The following is a 24,960-nucleotide window of genomic DNA, read 5'->3' as shown; positions in this document are numbered from 1 at the left end:
GGTGATTGGTGTAATGGAAGCCGTCTCTGAACCGCATTTAATGACGGAGAACTACAGGAGTGGAGAGTGCGGTAGAGACTCCATTCGTTCAGACCGTGTGTAGTGTACCTAGATACGCAGTCGTGCAGGATTTGGGCACAGGCCAAGCTAATGAAACATCATCCATTTCAAGTCAAGTTGCTATTGATAAACACTTCACTAAAACCTGTATGGAAACGTTGCTGTTCAGTTGTTCTATAAGCGCAATTTCAACCAAATACCGTGGAGTGTAAAAGTTTGTACCCCCTTTTGGTTTCTTTTGGACGGAAGGGTGTTAAATGTCCTAAACACTACAAAATTTGACTGCAAGTAGAAGTTAATTTTATTATCAGACTCAGATATCCATGTTAATATTTTCAATACTGATCATTAGTGTTAAATGACGATGATTTTGTGGTCAGTAAACCGTTTTTGCGTTGATTTTGATGTATGTTTTGGATCACTGTCCTGCTGGAAGATGCAACCACGGCACATTTGAATCTTTCTGTCAGAGGCAGTCAGGTTTTTATTTAATATCCATGTATCCTAACAATATGTCCAGGTCCTCTGGCAGAAAAACATTCCCAAAACATTAAAGATCCACCACCATATTTAACCGTGGGCATGAGGTACTTTTCCATATGGCTACCTATCTGTGTGCTTCAAAACCACCTCTGGTGTTTATTACCAAAAAGCTCTATTTTGGTTTCATCTGACCATAGAACCCGATCCCATTTGAAGTTCCAGTAGTGTCGGCAAACTGAAGACACCCGAGTGTGTTTTTGGATGAGAGTAGAGGCTTTTTTCTTGAAACCCTTCCAACAACTTGTGGTGATGTAGGTGACTTCATATTGTAGTTTTGGAGACTTTCTGACCCCAAGACACAACTAACTCCTGCAATTCTCCAGCTGTGATCCTTGGAGATGTTTTGTCCACTCGAACCGTCCTCTTCAGTGTGTTGAGACGATATAGACACGCGTCCAATTCCAGGTTAATTCATAACATTTCCAGTTGACTGGAACTTCTTAATTATTGTCCTGATGGTGGAAATGAGCGTTTTCGATACTTGTGCTACTTTCTTATAGACACTTCCCATTTTGTGAAGCTCAACAACCTTTTGCTGCACATCACAGCTACAGTGGTGCTTGAAAGTTTGTGAACCCTTTAGAGTTTTCTATATTTCTACATAAATAACAAGATTTACAGACAAGTCCTAAAACTACACAAAGAGAACCCATTTAAACAAACGTGACACATGTTATACTTGGTCATTTATTTATTGCAGAAAATAATCCAATATTACATATCTGGGAGTGGCAAAAGTATGTGAACCTTTTGCCTTCGGTATCAGATCTGACCCCCTTGTGCAGCAATAACTGCAACTAATCATTTCCAGTAACTGTTTATTAGTCCTGCACATGGGCTTGGACATCAGTTTTGGCCATTCAAACCAATAACTTTATTGTTCTTTAACCATTATTTGTTTTGGGCCATTGTCTTATTGCATGCATCACTTTCTCTTGAGATTCAGTTCAGTTCCTGGGTTCATTCTTGCCCTGCGTTTGGGGAACTCGCCACTACACTAATTATAATCTTTCAGATAGCTTGGAGATTTAGTACGTGTAGACCTTCTCAACTCGGGGTTTTCCATCCCAAGGAAAGTTTCTGATGCAGCCACTTCAGAAGTTCCTCCCAGTTTTTGTTTGTGACTTTCCTCAGAGAATGAAGAACCTGAGTCTTTTGTAGAATGCACTGGAATGGCAACATCTGGCCGTGAAGTGTCTTACAACTCTGGTGCTACGGATGTTGCATTGTGCCCATCTCTCACCTGATCAATATGTCAGTGCACTACTTGCCCACTTCCCAATGCTACTGTGCACCATACAGGACCAGTCTTTTTCTGAACTGTTCCTGGAATAAAAGTAGGTCCAGAGCTGACGTTCCTAGTATACACTGGGTCACCCACCACGAGATATCTTTCCTTTGCATGTTGGTCATGGTACCATTTTTCTCAATTATTTGTATCTCAATGAGACCCTGTGTAGACCAGTTTCCTTCCACACAGCTGATTAGCGGCTGATTTGCCAGTGGTCGACTGTGGCGTCGTTCGGTAACTGAACAGCACTTTGCCTAGCTTTTTCAATGGACTCTCCAGCACTCTTTTCATCAGGGTTTTGAATGTTTGAACGGCCCTTTCAGCCAGACCACTGGAAGATGCATGGTAGGGTGCTGTGCTTGTGTTTAATTCCGTTTCTTTCCATAAACTCTTGGAATTCAGCACTGGTAAAAAAAACAAAAAAACTGCTATGGTCTGACATCACTACTTCTGGTATCCTGTGTTGGCTAAAGGTTTGTCTTAAGCACTGAATGGTAATTGTGGATGTAGACTTGATTAACAGATAAGCCTCTATCCATTTTGAGAATGCTTCTACCACGATCAAGAACATTCTACTCATCCACGGTGCACCGTAATCAATGTGAATCCTTCTCCATGGTTGCTCTGGTATCTCTCACGCATGCAGTGGCGCGTTTGCCGGAGCGTTTCTGTTTTCCTGACAGACTGCACACGATTTGACCAATGCTTCCACCTCTGCATCCAAGTGTGGCAACCACATATAGCTACGCACCAGGCCTTTCATCCTGGTAATTCCCGGATGGGTTTCGTGTAGATGTCTTAGAAGAGCTGCACGCCGCGGAGGTGGAACCACTACGCGAGTCCCCCATAAAACTAAGCTTCCCTGTATGCAGAGTTCATCCTATTTCCTTACATATTAGGGATGTCATGATACCAAAAATCTAGTCATTGGTAACGATACCACCAAAAGTACACATGCTCAGTACCATGGTGTGATTTTTATTTTTTTTTAAAAACCCAGAGAATCAAAAAAAAACACTATAAAATTAAAAACTCCTGGAGGGCATCCTCCTCTGGCAGAGAGAGTGAGAGAGAGAGTGAGAGAGAGAGAGAGAGTGAGAGAGTGAGAGAGAGAGAGAGAGTGAGAGAGAGAGTGAGAGTGAGAGTTCGTTCAAACACTGTCTGACCATGACTAATAAAGTGCTAAGGTGCACTCCTGAACGCACACCCCCCCCCTTATACTCTGAATGCAGGCATTAGTTTAAATTCACTGATACGGTGTCAGGATAAAAAGATTTATTAAAAGCATGAACATGTGAATAATTATGAGTGACATGAGGCTACATTTAGCTGACAGGACACGGGCTGAATGGAGATGCATGGTGGTCCATTAGGAGGTAGTTTATAACATTGCAATGCGTTAGCGTTTAACAAATAACTGGATATCTCAAACATTACATGGAGCATAATGTTAGCTGATTTCACGGCTACAATGCCAGCTGTCTCAAACATAATATAGGACCTGTCTTTCGACTGTAATCCTATGGCATTAATTTTGTGACCTAAAAATATCTCTACTTCTCCCAAGGACTCGCACTTGCTCCTTCTTTGCCTCAGTCCACTCTTTTCTATCCTACTTAGTACCTCATCCAAGTTCTGCAGATGTTCATTAGCCCCTGAGACTAAAATGCCATCCAGATAAACTGTGACGCGTGTGATGTCTTGCAGAATCCCTTCTATTGTGTGCTGGAAGATCGCTGGACTTGAAGCAACTCCAAATGGTGGCCTGTTGTAAGTACATAATCCCTTGTGCATGTTGATTGTAACGTACTTATTGGAATTTTTGTACAGTATTATCTTCTGATGCGCATGGGTCATGTCCAGTTGGGAAATTCTTTCCTCCTGCCGACTGAGCAAATAAATCTTCTACCTTGGGAATTGGATACTGCTCCACACTAGAGCTGGATTTACTGCGAATTTATAATCCCTACAAATTGGGGTAGAACCATCAGTTTTCTGACTGGAACAATGGGAGCTGCCCACTCTGCAAACTGCATTGGTTCAATGATCTTGTCTTCCACCAGCCTCTGGAGCTCTCTCTCCAGTAGTGGACCCAACTCTTCTTTGAACACTTTGGATTGTCTCTCCAATACGTTAGCCAATTTATGACCTGGTACATTTGCTACTGTATTTACCAGCTGAGGCAACAAATGATTTCTGTAGCCACCCCCCCCCCCCCCCCCCATCTTTGAATGTTGAATGTTTGAATTTTACCAAAATGAAGCTCGTTTAACCGCATGTTTATTCCTTACATAATACATATTAAACGCAAAGCATGTAGGGGTTCTACATGCATATAGTATTTGCACAATCAATAACCTATTCGAGTAATACATTGTCGTATATAAACTTGATTTTGTGTTTGTGTCTGCAGTGTCCAAAGCCCAGGCTGACCCCCCACCCCTTCAACCTTTGCAGCAATGCTGGCAGCACTATTTCCCAAAGACAACCTCTGGATATGACGCTGAGCACGTGCACTCAACTTCTTCTTTGGTCGACCATGGCGAGGCCTGTTCTGAGTGGAACCTGTCCTGTTAAACCGCTGTATGGTCTTGGCCACCGTTCTGCAGCTCAGTGTCAGGGTCTTGGTAATCTTCTTAAAGCCTAGGCCATTTTTATGTAGAGCAAGAATTCTTTTTTTTCACATCCTCAGAGAGTTCTTTGCCTTCAGGTGCCATGTCGAACTTCCAGTGACCAGTATGAGGGAGTGTGAGAGTGATGACACCAAATTTTACACACCTGCTCCCCATTCACACCTGAGACCTTGTAACACTAACAAGTCACATGACACCGGGGAGGGAAAATGGCTAATTGGGCCCGATTTGGACATTTTTACTTGGGGGTGTACTCACTTTTGTTGCCAGCGGTTTAGACATTAATGTGTGTTGAGTTATTTTGAGGGGACAGCAAATTTACACTGTTACACAAGCTGTACACTCACTACTTTACACTGTAGCAAAGTGTCATTTCTTCAGTGTTGTCACATGAAAAGATATCATCAAATATTTACAAAAATGTGAGGGGAGTTCTCACTTTGTGAAATACTGTACATCTTTTTATTTACTTTAATATTTATTCATAGTGTGTGTGTGTGTGTTTTGTATTTATTTATTTATTTATTTATTTATTTATGACAGACAGACAGACAGACAGACGGTAGCGTGTCTGACTCCAGATCAGAAGGTTGCGTGTTCAAATCACGTCGGGGTCATTCAATGCACTGGGGTGAGATCTACCATTTGATCTTGAAAATCTCCCTTAATGTCCAGGGAAGGGAAACCTGGCAGGTTATCCCTTTAAAGGGCTCGTGCCTTGTCCTCTGGAAGAGCTCTTGCCCAGATGTCAGACACTAGTCGCAACAGTCACAGCCCACCACCTGTCTCCGAGTTCCAATGCGTCTTGATCGCCACGCCGATGAACAAGTATGCCTTGCACCATGATGCGCTATAGGCTTCGAGCTGGGACCTCGTGGCGCAACGGAAGTGCGTCTGACTCCAGATCAGAAGGTTCAAATCATGTCGGGGTCATTCAATGTGCTCTTTTTCACACAGACCCATGATTTTCTGCGCAGTCTAATAAGGATGCTGTTATATGGACTCCAATCTCTATGATGACCACCCATGTCTTTGTCAACTTCATGCTAAAAGGTAACAAAGCTTAGGTAGCAACACTCTCACCTAGTAACCATTAGTAACTTGACAACCTGCTGAATGTTTACCCTTAGTTTGCCCATTTTGCTTGCTGAACAGAACATGCTGGAAAGAGGCACCTTAGATGGTTTCACTGGTCCTCTCAGAAGATATGGAGGGTACTACAACACCCAAACAGGGACTTGAACCCTGTACCCTCAGATTAAAAGTCTGATGCTCTACCGACTGAGCTATCTGGGCTCGAGGAGTGAGAGCGCACTTTACCCTCGAGCTTGTAGGTCAGGCCTGTGGACGCTCTAGTTCAACTGTTCTCACAGACATAAATGGTGCTCAGCCCTTGGCTTGGAAAGGGCCCACCCCAGCTGGTTCTCATGGCTTTCTACAAACTATTAACACAGCTCAGCACCACTATTCAAGGATACAAACCAACAGGGTTCAACCACAGCTCTGTCCTTCATACTTCTTTACCCACTGACTGCCTGCAGTCTGAGACATACAAAGAGACAAGGTTCTTGTGAAACCTGTAAAATGGTGACGTTAACCAAGAGAATGTTGAACTTTGGTCCCATCTATTATGTTGGCCAGTTTCTAAGTTGAGATCAACTTAACCCCAGTGCTTTCTGTTTAACGACCTTGTTCGTATTTTTGTTTACAACTAGCACACTTTTGACCGGCATGTCGCTTGGAAATCGTTACCAGCATAACTCTTATTCGTAAGGCTCACTCTGGAGGCTTGTCTTGGTTCAAGGAATGCCTTCGTGTCATGGTATAGGAACAAGTAGAATAGCATCAGCAGTTTTAATTAAACTTGGCTTTTCTGCACAAGGAGACCAAAATTTCTAACAAACACGTTAATTCCACACCACAAACTGACGTGTAATCTTGGCTCTGTATGCCTCGCAAAAAGCAGGTTTACGCCACCTTTGCCACTGATTGCCCATCGTCTGACACGTATAATGACACAAAGGCCTCGTACAAATGGTAAATGTGTGAAGTTACCCAGAAGAAGGCTGAACCATGGTTCTATCGCATAGGCAGTTGAGTCCCTGAGTTCAGGTATAAGTTGTCCACGCTTCACTCTCACGCACTGGGGTGAGATCTACCATTTGATCTTGAAAATCTCCCTTAATGTCCAGGGAAGGGAAACCTGGCAGGTTATGCCTTTAAAGGGCTCGTGCCTTGTCCTCTGGAAGAGCTCTTGCCCAGATGTCAGACACTAGTCGCAACAGTCACAGCCCACCACCTGTCTCCGAGTTCCAATGCGTCTTGATCGCCACGCCGATGAACAAGTATGCCTTGCACCATGATGCGCTATAGGCTTCGAGCTGGGACCTCGTGGCGCAACGGAAGTGCGTCTGACTCCAGATCAGAAGGTTCAAATCATGTCGGGGTCATTCAATGTGCTCTTTTTCACACAGACCCATGATTTTCTGCGCAGTCTAATAAGGATGCTGTTATATGGACTCCAATCTCTATGATGACCACCCATGTCTTTGTCAACTTCATGCTAAAAGGTAACAAAGCTTAGGTAGCAACACTCTCACCTAGTAACCATTAGTAACTTGACAACCTGCTGAATGTTTACCCTTAGTTTGCCCATTTTGCTTGCTGAACAAAACATGCTGGAAAGAGGCACCTTAGATGGTTTCACTGGACCTCTCAGAAGATATGGAGAGTACTACAACACCCAAACAGGGACTTGAACCCTGGACCCTCAGATTAAAAGTCTGATGCTCTACCGACTGAGCTATCTGGGCTCGAGGAGTGAGAGCGCACTTTACCCTCGAGCTTGTAGGTCAGGCCTGTGGACGCTCTAGTTCAACGGTTCTCACAGACATAAATGGTGCTCAGCCCTTGGCTTGGAAAGGGCCCACCCCAGCTGGTTCTCATGGCTTTCTACAAACTATTAACACAGCTCAGCACCACTATTCAAGGATACAAACCAACAGGGTTCAACCACAGCTCTGTCCTTCATACTTCTTTACCCACTGACTGCCTGCAGTCTGAGACATACAAAGAGACAAGGTTCTTGTGAAACCTGTAAAATGGTGACGTTAACCAAGAGAATGTTGAACTTTGGTCCCATCTATTAACACCATCATTTCCCCCGACAGCGTAAACCCATCCTCCATACGCGACCACGCCCAGTCCACACCTTCTGATCATCATGGGGGTGATGAGGGTCCACGCTCCCGTCTGAGGACTGTAATACTCCCCCGTGAACAAACACCCGAAAATGTCATACCCTCCACATATGTACACTTTGCCATTCAGTACTGTAGCGCTAGAGCTGCTCCTTCGTCCGTGCATTGGCGCAATCATGCACCACCGATCATTCTCAGGTTCATATCGCTCTACCGTATTCAGATGTTCGAAGCCATTAAATCCTCCCATTGCATAGATACGACTGTCCAGCACACACACGCTCACGTCACACCGGCAATAGTGCATGGGGTGCACCTGAGCCCAGATTCTGGTGATGGGGTCAAACCTTCTCACACTGCAGAGGAAATCCTCACTGTCGATTCCTCCGATGCAGTACACGAAGCCGTTTAGATACACCGTCCCGTGATGGGCAGACGGTGGACTCTCATCGGTGCACGTGACGCATACCCAGCGTGCCGCTCGCGTATCATACGCTTTTATGGCATTGGTGCGATTCCTTTGGTACCAGCCACCGATGGCCAGCAGAACAGCGCTGGGCAGGCGGAGTCTCGTGAGATCAGAGCTGAGAGAAAGGCTTGGGTTGAGGTCATCAATGCCCATCAGAACTCTGGTGACGATCGGCTTACATGTCATGTCGTCCATCACTGAAACGTTGTTGCTCACATTGTTCCTGAGGTAATCGTGCGTCAATAGCCCCAGACGCACCTTGGGCAGTAACACTCCTATGTGTGCTTTCCGTTTCCATGGCGCATGTTTGATCCACTGTAAGACGGCTTCAAACACCACGCTCTCCTGTTTCACGTTCAGTTCGTCCTTCTCGATGGTCTCGCTCAGCTGCACGACCGTCAGGTCTAGGAAGTCCTCAGAGAGGCGCACCATCTCCTCAAAGTTGTGCAAGATAAACCGGAAGGCCTGCTGCTTCAACTTCTCGCAGAAGTAGGAGTGTGCAAAACGCCAGAGGTTAATGCAGTTCTCTGGACACAGCTGAGCCTTCAGGAACGCGCAGCACTCGTTCACCAGGCTGTTCACCAACAGATAATCAGCAGCGATCAGCAGCTTACACACGTTTTTCTCTGTGATGTTAACACGTCTTATATACGGTTACTCCACGACCAGCTCCATTATCTCGGCGGAAACATTAGGGATGCTGTACCTGAGCTTATCAGGAGGGTACCAGCCTTTGGTAAAGAGAACCATGAAGTATGGGCTGCAGCTGCACAGGATGTTCTTGTGCACGTGGAACTTGGCGCCATCCACCATGATGACTACATCACAGAGCTTCTTCTCTAACCGCAGCTCATTGATGATGTTGCAAGACATCCCGTCCACCTTCCTCTGCATTCCTTTCTCTTCTTCCTGTTTACTCATTTTCTGTCCAGTTTTTATGCAAGTCAGAGCTACTGAATGTACAACTTTCATCTGAATGTGGATTGTGCTGATGCAGATCAGCTTTTCATCTCGCAATGTTCTGATTCCAAGGTTCCAATTCTAATTCTGTAACCACTGATATATGCACAGGATGCAGTGAACCTGACAGAAACCTGCAGTTCAGGATCAGTCTCTGTGAAATGCTTTAAAAACAGCTATAAATCCTGCGCATGTCCAAAATGCATACGTCCAGCATAAAGAACCGTTTATTTTCCTGGAAAAAACCCACCTCCCAGGGTGAATTTCCCAAATGGAATTAATTCTACATTAAAATGATTAAATATTGATGATGATGAAATAGTTAATGATGGCTGTATATTTATTTCTTTATTTGTTTGTTTAATAGCTTTATAGATGGAGAGAGATGTATGTTTATACAGAAACATTACCTTTCCAGCGTTTTGTTGAGGAAAGTAATAAAAGTATTACTTGTCCACTTTAAGTAACCTTTTAAAACATTTAGCTGTTTTACACCAGAAATAAATTCTGCACTGATGAACACTGCTATAAGTTTTGACACCATGACATTTTAAATGAAATGCTAATAAATGTTCTTTACTTAGTGTGGCCTACATATGTTTTATTACAGATATCATTTTATTACAAAAAGTGTCATAGGATATTGTACATCATTACACTACACACTCTAAATAACACTTTTCTTCCTGCTACAGAGAGAATTAAGGATGAAGATTTCTAACAAGTTAGATGAATAAATATTTGATCCAAAGAGAGGTGTAGAAAGGAACTATTTCTCACTGTTCTCTAAGAATCATGACCACATGTCTTGAAATTATTTATTGCTATGGATTAAATTTAGATTAGTTCCAGGGTAGAGCAATTTCCCAGGACGTTAAACCAGTGTTTATTAGAAATTGGGTTCTTCTTTTCCAGTTCAATAGTTTAATCTTTTTAACTGGCTACACTTTGATTCATGACTATTATTTTTGTATATGCCCTAATAAACATGCTGATCTCATGCGATTGCGTCCCGTCTCTTCACCTCTAAATGACACATTTTATATACACACACACACACACACACACACACACACACACACACACACACACACACACACACACACACACACACACACACACACACACACACACACACACACACACACACACACACACACACACACACACAGAGAGAGATCCCTGAGAGAGAGAACGAACAAGAACACAGCTTGTTCATATAAGAAAACAAAAATAAGCAACAGGTGTGCCTAGTTAATTGCCCATTCCACCACAGTCCCTCTGCAGACTTCCGCTAAACCAACTCCCCACCTGCTACAATAATTAACAATATAACAAACTTGACATACCTGGAATTCCTGAGCTAATGGGAAATAAAACTGTACAACCTATTCATCCCAAACACTTGTTGTGACTCATTGTGAATTTTCATGACCTTCTGTTGATTTCAAATTTTAAATAAAAAAAAACTCAGAAAAAAATGGTCAGACTTTTCGACCGCACGGTATATGTTTATGTAGGACATTTAGACAAGTGTACATTTTTAATCTTAACGCCTGTAAACTTATTAAGTTCACAGCAACTCTTTCAACACTGTCAAATACAACATTAATTCTAAATTGTGCAGTTTTGTTAATAAATTAAAACAATTTATGAATCAAAACAGGGTTGAAAGCTTAAAGAGAATTAAAGCCCCACACCTGAGGTTATCTAAATAATTTGCTTCATGCGAACTCTATTTTTTATTATTTTGGAGACCATGATTTCAGAGCAGATCAAATTAAAACAAAGCATCTAAGGGAGTTCAAGAAATGTGGAAGCACATGTGACACTACTGACTGAAGTTTATGCTTCACTTGGGTGTATAGAATATATGTGTGCGTATATACAAAGTAGACTGAAAGGGCATGCGTTTTTATGGTGTGTCTCAGCTGGCATGGATTTAAATGCTGGTTAAATTTAAACCTAGTGTGCAACTGCATAAACCACTTCTAAATCTGAACTTTAATAGGGAAAATCTTATCCCTTGGGTAATACATGACCATTATTGGACCAAAATGGATTTGAAAATCACATTGCGTAGATTCTGTACATAACACCTTTTGCACCATTCCACACACATTAGCACAGAGCATTTATTTATGCCCACAAAAATAGCATCAGAGCTCAAGAGTGAATTCTTTTAATCCGCCCAACAAAAAAGCATCATGCTAGTGTTATCCAACAAATTACACCTGCAATAACATGAAAATAGAGCTCTTTATGTACAGTAATTATATATACACTAGTTTTTATGGCTGCTGGACAACTGTTCCAGTGTCATCACCCCATTATTAGAAAGATATTACCTCTCGCCAATGTATGGTCTGGAATTTACTATTGGCTTCATCAGAAACCTAGTGCTGGTCCTAGGCTATATCTTTTGCCTCCCTGCTTGGAAGTCCACAAACTTGTACCTGTTTAACCTGTCTGTGTCTCTCATCTACCTGTGTACTTTACCTGAGCTGTCCTATAACTACGCTTACAACCAGAAGAAACTCAATACTTCACTATGAATGGTTAATCGCTATATCCTCCATGTGAACTTGTACTCTAGCATCCTTTTCATGATGTGGGTAAGTGTGGACCGGTTCTTGTTGCCATGTCACCCCCAGCGAGAACACATCCTGTTGACACTCAAGGCCTCATTGTGCATCACTATACTGAACTGGATCTGGGTAAATGCTAAAATTGCTCCCCTCATAGACTTCATTATCCAGGACTTGGAGGACAATGGCTGGACAGTGTGTTGTGATTTTGCAAGCCTTGGAGTGGCCTGAGTTATTCTGATTTACAGCATAGTGCTCAACATAACTGGATATGTGATGCCCCTGGTGGGTTTGTTTCTATCAATCATCACACCACATGGTTTCTGTTCTCATGAAAAGAGAGGAAATGCATACGACATCCTTCCAAAGGCCTGTAAGAATCGTGGGGCTGTGGCAATCATGTTTCTGGTGCTCTACACACCCATCCATATAATGAGGATTGTGTGTATTGCCTCTCGGCTTCCTGAATTGTCACCGTGCATCGTAGACTTCATCAATTTGGTTTTCGCAGTGACACGGCCAATTGCATAGGCTCAGTGTCATCAACCCAGTATTTTACTTCCTCATGACAGACAGCTTTAAAGAAGCACTGCAAGACAAGTGGAGGCATGCTAAAAGGATGCTAATGGCTGCACTACAGGCAAGTATGGCCTATCAAGCAAAGACAGCACTTATAACAATTGCCTTGCTTATAAATCTTACTGTTGTGAATATTTATATATAACATAATAACAGATGGTTGACAAATTAAAGCAAAAAACAATATAAAGTGTCTTAGTAGAACATTGCCAAAAACATTTTCAGTACACCTTGGTGTAGATTTTAAAAGTCTCTAGAACTGTACTGAAGCATTGTTCTTCCAAAAGAGATTTACTTCATTTGTTTTGTACCCCGCCTTGTGCACGATGCTTCCTGGGATAGGCTCCAGGTTCCCAGGGACCCTGAAAACGAGTAAGCGGTAGAAGATGGATGGATGGATAGAACATGTGTAGTTACTACTAAACTATGAATAAAAATATGGAGTTTCTTCAATATGATGGTGTTTTCAATAGTTATTTATATATTTTTTCCTCCAGTGGAATCCTGTACAAGAAAGCGATAAAAATAATAAAATAACCACTACCAGTTAATAAAAAACTGGAAGAACAAACATTAAAAAGTAGATTTCTAAAACAAATTTTGTGAAATGAAATAAAGCTGATGTATAGTAAAATTTGCAATTAACCCTGCAAGGATGCAAAAGTGTGACATAATGGTGTTGTGAGGAGAAACACACTATATATGCTAATTTGAGGCTGTTCTGAGCATTCATGATTCCCAGGGGATTAGAAAATCCTGTGCCTATGGGCAGGAACCTACACACAGAATACCTCCCCATCCTGCCACTCATGAACCAATGTAGCCTTGACTGCCCCATTCCACAACTTGTATGACAAACCATATTTTCCTCTCCATACTTTTTTTAATGAGAATGAATAACTGGCTATATATAGCCACTGTTGGAAACGGGTCAAATATGCACAATATGCTGGAAAAGAAAAGAATGTGCAGGACCTGTACAACAGTGGGCAGTTTAACTGCTCAGGACAAACAAGGGACTCATGAACAACTATCACAAAACAGAAAAACAGTCGTGGATCATCCAGGTGGTTGATCATGTATGATCATCCATACATGAAAGTGGTTGGAGTTGGACAAAAAGGTCCAATTAATGCTTCTGAACCTATACCTAAAAGGGGCCAGCAGGTAAAATACCAGTGACATTAAAAGAGCTTTTTAAAACCTGCACCCACATCAGCCCTAATTGATTAAGATTGGACACACCTGCTCTAAGACCATCTGCAGAGACAAGGGACTGCATTGTCCTTCTGCAAATAAAATGGTATGATAATGTGGACTCCACACAATGCTAAAAGCACTGTTTATTGCACAGATAGATGACCGTGGCTTGTTGTCCTTAACCACATCGATTTTTCCACCAAAGGTATCAGTTACTTGATTAAAGAATGTAATACAGTCCCCTCCAAAACTATTGGAACTAATTCATTTGTTTGTGCTCTACACCAAAGACATTTGACACTGACTGTTCTGGGGTTTTTCTTCACAACTCTCACAATGTTTCTGCCATCAGCTGCTGCTGTTGTGTACAAGATGACTGAATAAGCCTGCATGATATCATCAAATGTGCTTAATTTTTGCATTTACTGTGGCATTACCAAAAGGAGGGAAACGTTTATCTAAATTTAGTAAATCCAACTACGCCACCCTGGGGGAGAACCAGGGAAATATTCCTAAATAAAGGCATACAAGTTTTACCTAATGGGGCAAAGAACATGAGAGTACGAATATATAGAGACATGAGTACGAATATAAAAACTACATTTTATTATGACACTTAAGTATCGTTAAAACTAACATATAAATAGAAAATCGCTCTCCAATGAATCACAATAAGGATTTTAAAACAAAGCACTTCTTTAGGCCCAGGCTTGGCAGGAACAAGGCAGGCCAGCTACAGCTCAGGAGGTCATCCAAACCCACCTCAAGTCACACCAAAATCATCAAACACTACCTACACCTTAAGGAAGTGGTTGTGTTGGCACACTGAGCATGCTGTGAGGCACACACCACCAAATAAATGCAGCTAGCCTCTCCTGTCCCACCAAGACTCACCGGCTCCTGGAGAGATAGAAAACACCGGTTAACCCCAACTTACACAAACACTGAACAATAAACAAAGAAAGACAAATATTACAGACACTGGGGTGTGGTAGCGCTAACACCTCCACATGAAATGGAGGAAGTTAACAGCACCCAAGCAGAACCATAATTATGGTAAACAATACAAAATGGAAAATATAGCCACTATAGCATGGAGACAATAATGCATAGCATACACCTCATCAATAGTAAGGTGGTTATATGGGAAAACAAACCTGATAGAACAGGTTTGAACCTGGAAAACACCAATTTACCAATTAGTGTCTCATACTACATGTGGTTACAGAACATAAACTAAACATACATCCTAAACTAAAGTCAACAAAAATAGCAACAAAACAGACACTAGCACAACAAAAAATAGAAAAAGAAAAGACTGGTGCAAAACAATAAGTAAAACAAAGAAAATAACGGTAAAGCAATACAATTGAGAAAATGACCGTAAAGCAACACAATGAAGTAAACCAAAACAAGAAACCGATCAAGCAAAATAGGAGCGGAGTCACATGTAGCGTATTCGGCTAGAGACTGGCCTTAGAAAAGATTTAGATGCTCAATTCACCACTCTCACCTTAACACAAAGATCAAAGTCAAACTAATCTCACTAATCTAATCACGTCTCTGACAAAGAACAGAAAAGGTTGCCAGATTCTGTAAAATTTCCCATTCGTCCCCTTGACAGTGTACCTAATCTTTTCCAACTTAAGATGAGACATGACTTCCCTGACCCAGTGACCATACACTGGTGGAGCAGGATCCTTCCATCTAAACAATATTCATCTCCTGGCCAGGACAGTGCAGAAGGACATCATGCTCCTCTCGCACCATTTAAAAGAGTTAGGGTTAGGTTTTGGTAAGAATACAATGTTCCCCCCCATCACAGTTCATTGCGTGGTTGAATAGGGGACCAAGGAAGGTGCACGGGCTAGCGCTTGTTAAGCATAGATATTGTTCATGCAGCAGACCCCGGCTTGGTGTCTGCTGATTTAACAAATCTAATCGAGTCTAACCCGATTAGGTTTTATAGTTGGTGGGTCACAAGCTAGTTCTCAATGGGCTGTGGAGATGGTATTGGTACTGGATGGTATACTCTGCACTTCCCTGTCTGTTGATTTAGAAGAGGCTCTCAACACAGTGAATCAGGAAATATTGCTGCAGAGATTAAATAATGTTGGTCTATCAAATAATTAAAAAATTTACTAAAGTAATCTCTACTGTTCTAATCACACGAATAACACCTCTCTTAATGGGGTCTTCCACTCTCATGTATAGTTAACCTGTAAAATAGTTCTAGTCTGTTTACTTCAACAATACAATCCCAATTGGCAAAGATACATTCTTATCCCTTCCTGTTTTTTATTTACCAGAAAGATATTAAGAAAGGAAAACAAAATTCCTTCATTAAAATGCAAATTAATTTATAAAATTTTTGACATGTGTTTTTCTGGATTTTTTTGTTGTTATTCTGTCTCTCACTGTTCAAATAAATCTACCATTAAAATTATAGACTGATCATTTCTTTGTCAGTGGGCAAACGTACAAAATCAGCAGGGGATCAAATACTTTTTTCCCTCACTGTACGAGACTCAACATTTCGGAGAGACCTTGGTCTCACGGTGTCCGCTGTTCCCATCGACAGTTATCTCCCGGCCCTAGCCGTTCCCATAGACGGTTGTCTCACAAGTGCAACTCGGCTCAACTACCCTTATAAACGGCCCATCTTGGTTCTCTCTTAAAAATTAAGGCCTTCGTCTGTGTTACTCCTGACTTTTTCTTGTGAGAAAAGAATCCTCCACACCTTCAAGTGCATTATGAGTAAGTTTCTTTCAGATTTTTCTGTATTTCTGTTTTATAATGCTTTTTTCTTTTCATATTTGCTCTACATTTCTGTTTTATATCTGGTTATACTGCTTGCAAGTATTTTACCCCCTTTTCTGTACCCCATACTTCACAATATCATTATAATATCCTTATAATCCTTATAATATCCTAATACTCCTTTTATTATTCTTATAATGTTCTGTTTTCCTTCTGTGTGTGTGTGTGTGTGTGTGTGTGTGTGTGTGTGTGTGTGTGTGTGTGTGTGTGTGTGTGTGTGTGTGTCTTAGTTGACCGTCCACCTACACTCTGAGGCCTGCCACACTAATCAAATACATGTATTGTTATCCCCCTGTGCCTTGCTTATCTGTGTGTTGTGTCTTTGGTGAACATCTGTTCATACAGTCCACCAGCCCAGTGAATTCTCAATAAGATTACATATTACTCATACTAGGTCTCCCTCGTGTTTATTTCATGTATATTTTATATACAACACTACACTCACATAATGTGGCTTCAATTCCTGTTGAAAATATCATAATTATGAGGTGAATGCACGTGAAAGTATAACTAGAACTCATATTTTTATATGAGCCCCGACTTTATGAACTGAGAGTAAGTTCAAAAAAAAAAAAAAGTAATGGCAGCCCCCACAATTAATGTGCCACCTACAGCAGACAGTAAAATTTAAGTGGTACTTTTGCTTGTTAACTAAGAACTACAGCTCGATATTTTCCTTCAGTAAGTAAAAAATAAACTTCTTGTTGATGAAATTGCAAAACAAATAAATAAATAAAAGAAAATGTCTCACGCTGTCAATTTTACTTCCAAAACCAGTTGAACACACACCAAATCATAATGACCATCTCCGATATTGTGTGCACAAACTTCTGAGGACGACTTGGAAGGCAGCAATAAATGATGTCACATGATTTATTAACAACAAACAGATAAAAACAATAAAGTGTCCATGTTCCCCTGGACTGTTGAATAAGGTGAGTAAATGAATAAACCTTTTACCTGTGTAATGATTGCTCTAATTTTTAAGAGACTTACTGTATACTTATAATGTAATGTACACATCATATAAATGATCAGTTCATTTGGAGAAGGATATAAGGATAATGATTCTCAAATAATTACTTTTCTTCTCTTTTTCTATTTCTATGAAGCCCAAATTAAATCTCATGAAATCTCGTTTCATAAAGTCTTATTGTTTTCTTAAAAACCTTATTTTTTGGTTAATGGTGATGGACAGTGTGCACTGATCCGGTTTCTGTTTTATAGCCACTCTAGCGTTTCACTAACAGTGTGTCATGGAACGACTGAAAGACAATATGCATGCCTCTAAATTTTAAAAGTTTTAAACAAGAACAACCCAGCCCCACCTGCCCCCATCATCCTGTGTGACTCCCCAGTCGATACTGTGCACTTTTTCTGCTTCCTGGGAACTATCATCACCTAGGACCTCAAGTAGGAGCTGAACATCAGGTCTCTCATTAAAAAAATCAGAGTGTACTTCTTGTGGCAACTGAAGTTCAACCTACCAAAGACAATTATGGTGCACTTCTATACCTCCATCATCAGTATGGTGAGTCCATACTCACCTCCTCAGTCACCATCTAGTACACTGCTGCCACTGAAAAAGGACAAGGACAGACTGCAGCATGTCATTCGCTCTGCTGAGAAGGTCATTGGCTGCAATCTGCCACCCCTTCATTATCTGTGCACTTCCGGGACCCTGAAGCGGGCAGTTACGATTATGGCTGACCCCTCTCACGCTGGACACAAACTTTTCCAGGCACTCCCCTCTGGCAGGAGGCTGCAGTCCATCAAGTCCAAAAACTGACGCCACAAAAACAGTTTCTTCCCATCGACAACTGGCCTCATTAACAACACTGAAGACCCACCATGGTCTCTTATCCGCCTCCATGAACATTTACACATCACATTAACGAACAACCCCTCATTGTTGTTTCATATGTGTTACATTAACACACAAATCAGACTGCTGTGTTCAACACATGCTGTACTAATGTACAGTTGATGTCTTTATTTTTTATCGGGCCTACTCATAATGGTGGTCACACTCTTGACCTCATACTAACATACGGACTAAGTATAGAAAATATTATCATTTTTCCGCAGTTTGAAGTTGTCTCAGACCATTATCTTATCTCGTTCATAATACGTATTGATCATAATATTTCCACCTCGTCTCGCTACCGCGTAAAACGTACCTACACATCAGCTACTGCACCGAGCTTCATAAATAACCTCGCAGAAACATCAATTAGATTTGGATCACCGTCAGATCACACAGAACTCGATCAGGCGACTGAAAGCTTGGAGTCAACACTCCGCTACACGCTAGATAGAGTGGCTCCACTCAAAAGGAAAATAATTAGAGAAAAAAAATTAGCACCCTGGTATAACGATCAAACGCGAACCTTAAAACAGACAACTCGACAATTAGAACGTAAATGGCGTCAAACCAAACTGGTGATATTTCAAACAGCATGGAAGGAGAGCCTACTGAAATATAGGAAATCTCTTGGCGATGCTAGAAAAATCTATTTCTCCACCTTAATAGGAGACAACAAAAACAATTCTAGATTCCTTTTCAACACAGTAGCAAAATTAACTAGGAATAAAACCACTACAGAGAGAAACAATTACATAGCAGTGAAGATTTCATGACATTTTTCATTGATAAGGCTGAAAATATTAGACGTGAAATACAGGCCATTAAACTAAAACCGGACAGTACTGTAACAAACCCATTACATGACAATGTAGCAATATCAGATCAATGTTTAGAGTGTTTTGCTCTGCTTAGAGAGACCGAACTAGCTACATTAATCTCTTCTGCCAATTCATCAACTTGCATACTAGATCCCGTACCTACATGTTTGTTTAAACAGATTGGTCCAGTAGTAATTGAGCCACTTCTAAATATAATCAATTCTTCCCTAAGCAGTGGCTATGTACCTAAATCACTTAAATTAGCAGTTATTAAACCCTTGATTAAAAAACCTGATCTTGACCCGTCTCAATTGTCCAACTATAGACCAATATCAAATCTCCCCTTCATCTCTAAGATTTTAGAAAAGGTTGTAGCAAAGCAGTTATGCTCGTACTTAGATAGGAATAACATTCATGAAATATATCAGTCAGGATTTAGACCTCATCATAGCACAGAGACAGCGTTAGTTAAAGTAATAAATGACCTTCTACTGACTTACAATCAGAGTTGTGTCTCGCTGCTTGTGTTACTCGACCTGCAGCTTTTGATACTATAGATCACACTATTCTCCTTGATAGATTAGAAAATGTTGTTGGTATTAAGGGAACAGTCCTCTCCTGGCTCAGGTCTTATCTCACCGATCGTTATCAGTTCGTAGATGTAAATGGTGAATTCTCCATGCGTACTGAGGTTACTTTTGGAGTTCCACAGGGTTCTGTTTTAGGCCCACTGCTCTTTACTTTATATATGCTACCCCTAGGTCAAATTATTCGTAAACATGGAATTAGCTTCCACTGTTATGCTGATGATACACAGTTGTATGTTTCAGCGAAGCCAGAGGACAGACATAAGCTTAGTAAAGTTGAGGATTGTGTAAAGGACATTAGACATTGGATGTTAATTAACTTCCTTCTGCTTAATTCTGATAAAACAGAAATACTTTTATTAGGCCCACGTGTAGCTAGAAGTATTCTTTCTGATCACATGGTTACTCTGGATGGTCTTTCTGTTTCATCATGTACAGCAGTTAAAGACCTTGGAGTGATTATTGACTCCAGCCTATCATTTGATGCTCATGTAGATAATATTACTAGGATAGCCTTCTTTCATCTCAGAAATATTTCTAAAATAAGAAACATATTGTCACTACATGATGCAGAAATACTAGTTCATGCATTCGTCACCTCTAGATTAGATTATTGTAATGCCATACTGTCTGGATGTTCCAGTAGGAATATAAATAAGCTCCAATTAGTCCAGAATGCAGCTGCTAGAGTCCTAACTAGAACTAGAAGATACAACCATATCACACCGATATTATCAATACTGCATTGGCTCCCAGTAAAATCTCGCATTAATTATAAAATACTCTTATTAACCTATAAAGCACTAAATGGTCTCGCGCCACAATATCTAAGCGACCTTTTGGTTTTATATGATCCGCCACGCCTACTTAGATCAAAAGATGCAGGCTATCTGACGGTACCTCGAATAGTGAAGGCTACAGCAGGGAGAAGAGCTTTCTCTTATAGGGCCCCACAGTTATGGAACAGTCTTCCTATTAGTGTTCAGGACTCAGACACAGTCTCAGTGTTTAAGTCTAAGCTTAAAACGTATTTGTTTACTCAAGCCTACCCTGACTAGATTCTGTTCTACTTTCTCCCTCTCTCCTTTCGCCGAGCCCCACACGAATTTATGGAGATACTAGAGATCCAGATCCTTTCTGCCTCTGGATGGAGCTCAAATCTTCTTTAATTCCAGACTGCTGGGACTACGGCTGCTCCTAAGGCCATACAGACTTCATATAAATCCATAATGAACTTTTTCACAATATCTGTTGTTACCCAGATGAGGATGGGTTCCCTTCTGAGTCAGGTTCCTCTCAAGGTTTCTTCCTCTTAAACATTTTAGGGAGTTTTTCCTTGCCACCGTCGCCACTCAGTGGCTTGCTCAGTTGGGATAAATTCACACCTTTAATATCTGTATACCGTGTTGATATTTCTGTAAAGCTGCTTTGAGACAATGTCTATTGTAAAAAGCGCTATACAAATAAAATTGAATTGAATTGAATTGAATTTATTTTTATTTTCCTAAAACTTCCAAAACATAACTTCCTAACTCTCTCTTATTAATATTATATTACTTCTTGTATGTACTGTTATTGTTAAGTGGCAGTACACCAAGACAAAATCCTTGTACATGTAAACCCACCGTACTTGACAATAAATCTGATTCTGATTCCCAACAAACATCACTGCGAAAGACCGTGCAAAACTATGTCATGCACTTACAAATTTCACCAATTCAAGTAGGTTTCCACAAAAAAGTACAATAAACTCCACAAGTTGCATCGCACATTTTGAGATCACGCATTTATGGCTGCAAAAATCAGAAAAAAACTAGAAATCCTGTAGGGACTGATATTGAATCTTGCTACTTTGCATTTCGTGGAATTTCAGAGTAATGAGGTCTAAAGCTGACATCCAAAATGTGTTTTAAAACATGTTCTGTAATGTGTTCTGCACAGTAAACACCTTACTCAACACAACATTCTTTCCCACGAGTACAGGCAGGCACGTATCCATCATGGAGCTTCCGGGAAGTGTGATTATCATTCCCCAGGATACCATGACTGGTGTAGTTAAAGGCAGCAGAGTGCAGCAGCACCATGTCATTGAAAGTTGGAAAGGCCTTTACCTCTACAAACAGTTCGTCACTCAGTGTGAGAAAGAGGTGGCTGCATCGACAAAGTGCACCGAGGCTGGGGTGCTAGTCAGGCATGGAGTTTATGGAAACATGCTAACTTTATACCTTAACAGCAGCGCACCCCTCACTCACGTACTCCAGTTTTAATCGAAGGTTCACATTTCAAATTCCTGTTGGAATCTTTCTGACCATGTTCATGTACAGTTTGTATAAGATTTAGTTCCACTTATTCCTACTGATTATTGTGAAATGTTTAACAGAGGTACAGTATATTTTGAGATGTTTACATAACCTTTGAAAATAAATTATTGGTTTTAACTTTGCTTTCTGTTTCTGTTGTAGATTTTTAGCTTATTTATTAAATGATCTGGCAGACAGAAAATGGGAGTGAGAAATTTTTGGTAGGTTTAGTATTGAGCCATAAGTTTAAAAAAATAATAATGTTGCAGTGGCACGAAGCTCAGTAGAATTTTCTGCCATAAGTTTAATTACCCCAAAGTTCTATGATTTTGCTGTAGCAGTGACATTGATTTGGGACATCCATCCATCCAGCCATCCATTTTCCGTACCGCGTATCCTACACAGGGTCGTGGGGGAGCGTGGAGCCTATCCCAAAGGACTTGGGGCACAAGACAGGGGACAGCCCTGGATAGGGTGCCAACCTGTTGCAGGGCACAATTGCACACACACTCACACACATTCACACACTACGGATCATTTGGAAATGCCAATCATCCTACAACACGTCTTTGAATTGGGGAGAAAACCACATCACCGGAAGGAAACCCCCGAAGCATGGGGAGAGCATGCAAACTCCATGCATATGATAGTTGTTGTTATTGTTATTGTTATTATTATTATTATTATTATTATTATTATGAGGACCCCGTTGTGTGCGGGAGAGGCTTTTCCAGCCTGTCTCTCTACCACACCTTAAAGCATCTTAACATCACAGGACAACAAATGAAAAGAACTATCAGGAACACCACAGAGGCTGCTGAGAGAGCTTCAAGAAGGCTCTGGAGGGTGATCAGCAATTTGGACACAGGACAGGTCCAGGGAGTCTTAGGATTAAAGACCCGAAACACCCAGTGGCTCCAGGTTCCATTAATAATGTGTCCAAAAGCACATTGCAAGATGTATGAAAAAAACATGAAAATATTAATAATAAAAATTCATTCATTAATTCCATAAAAATCAGAAAAGTTGGCTGGACTAGAAAAAACATGCACAATGACCATCCAAGCTGTTTTTTTATTTTATTTTTATTTTATTAATGACATTATTTTTGCAGACCCAGCAGATACAGTCAGGTTCATAAATATTTGGAAATTGGCAAAGTTATTGTTTTTAAAAATATATATTTTCACCACAGTATATTGGAGTGGAAATAAAATAATATCCATATTCATTCTTTCATTCCAACTCCAATATACTGTGTTCGACAGCGAAAATAATAACTTTGTCAAGTAACGAAGAGGAAACATTAGCATTGTCTGTACACCAAAAAAAAAGAGAACCTCTATGTTATGTTAGTATCAGGGTACTGGTATTGTACCTCCCCATAGTCCACCTCCTCTGTATTAAAGGTCATTTTAGATCTATAGAAAACTAGCAACTATAGAAAATATAGTAGTTTAAAAAAACAACACCCTACTACACACTCGTCTCCTCATGCTGCAAGTGCACACTGGTTTTGGCCTAGTAGGGCGAGTAAGGGGAATTGAACACAGGTTATTGGGGAAAAATAAAATGTAAAGCAAGGCAATGTTCCTAAGCATACCTCCAAAGTTGTAACAAAATGGCTTAAAGACAACAAAGTAAATCTACTCGAGTGGCCATCAGAAACACCCTGACCTGACTCCCAAAGAAAATTTGTGGACTGAAGTGAAAAAGCATGTCTGAGCAATGAGGCCCTCAAAACAGTTCTGTCCGGAGGAATGAGCACAAATTACAGCAAATCATGAGAAGCTTGTGGAAGGCTACCCCAAGTTCAATCAATGAACAGGCAATACCACTAAACACTAACAAAGTGTATGTAATTAATAATCTGTCATGTACATATGTTTATAGTTGAATCATTTTCAGACATGGGTTGGTAATTCTAGACAACATGGTTCAGGTTAATTGGGAAAGACTGGAAATACAGTAAGTGAAGAAAGGAAAAGTGAAGGGATTTACAGGAAGAGATGCATGAAACACCTCACACCTATGGGTAAATGATGGGTTGGTGGTTAAATGATGGACTGATGGATTTTATGTGTATTAAATGGTGTTTTTATGAAACATCATAATAAGCAGGGAAATGAGGTAGACTGGGAAATATAGAAGTTGCCTACTACTTATTTGTGGAGGCGGGGTTTGGTTGAACACCAGTTTGTGAATGGAGGGCGGAGCCAGGGAAAGGTGAGTGGTAAGGATCTACACCTGTGCAGGATTTTGTAACAGGTGTTCTATGTTTCAATGAGCAGGATAAAAGGGGGAGAGAGAGGACAGACACAGGAGACCCACGTGTCTAGATATTTGCATAGTGAAATAAAATTCCTGAAAAGAGACATAAATAAAGAAGGAAAATAAAGAACTGATTTTTGAGCCTGCCCCATCTCCTCATTTTTGGTCCACCCATATGCAGAGATTTTTACTTAGTGTACTGTGTTCACGTAACCATAGAGATTAAAGCTGTTTATTTTTAAATCCACATTCATACCCAATCTTTTATAGAATTCACTGTAAACAGATTATGTTAAAACACACACACACACATACACACACACACACACACACACACACACACACACAGACACACAATTAGAAAACATCATTAAAAGGTAAGTAGCATTTATAATTTATTTCTTGCCATACCAGCATACCATAGAATAAAAAAAGTAAAATAAATGAGAAAACAAAACCAGCATGAATTCATAAAATAAATAAAACTCTGCATATTCAGTATTAGGCCTATTAAGTAATGTTCTATATTTCTCAGTCCACCTTATTCCACTGCTTCTTACAATGTTTCATAAAAACACACACTGTAATGCACAGAAAATCCATCAGTGCATCATTTAAGCATGCAGCCATTATATCCTTTTACTTTTCCTCTCCACTTATTGTATTTTATGACTGACAATTAACCTGAGCCATGCTGTCTAGAATGATCAAACCCTCTGGTAATTTCCAAACCAAACTAATGTTCTGCTTCAAAAGTTTGGAGTCACTCAGAAA

The 24,960-nt window shown here is 40.6% G+C and overlaps 2 pseudogenes; one reads left to right on the top strand and one right to left on the bottom strand.

The window, feature by feature from the left end:
- Nucleotides 1-7,539: 7,539 nt before the first annotated feature.
- On the bottom strand, nucleotides 7,540-11,789 carry LOC128629621 (kelch-like protein 10; annotated as a pseudogene).
- LOC128629611 (succinate receptor 1-like) lies at nucleotides 10,637-18,132 on the top strand (annotated as a pseudogene).
- The last annotated feature ends 6,828 nt before the right edge of the window (nucleotides 18,133-24,960 follow it).

This window comes from Ictalurus punctatus, unplaced genomic scaffold (assembly GCF_001660625.3).
Source record: "Ictalurus punctatus breed USDA103 unplaced genomic scaffold, Coco_2.0 Super-Scaffold_100, whole genome shotgun sequence".
NCBI classification, from domain to species: domain Eukaryota; kingdom Metazoa; phylum Chordata; class Actinopteri; order Siluriformes; family Ictaluridae; genus Ictalurus; species Ictalurus punctatus.
This window is presented reverse-complemented; position numbering and strand designations above follow the sequence as displayed.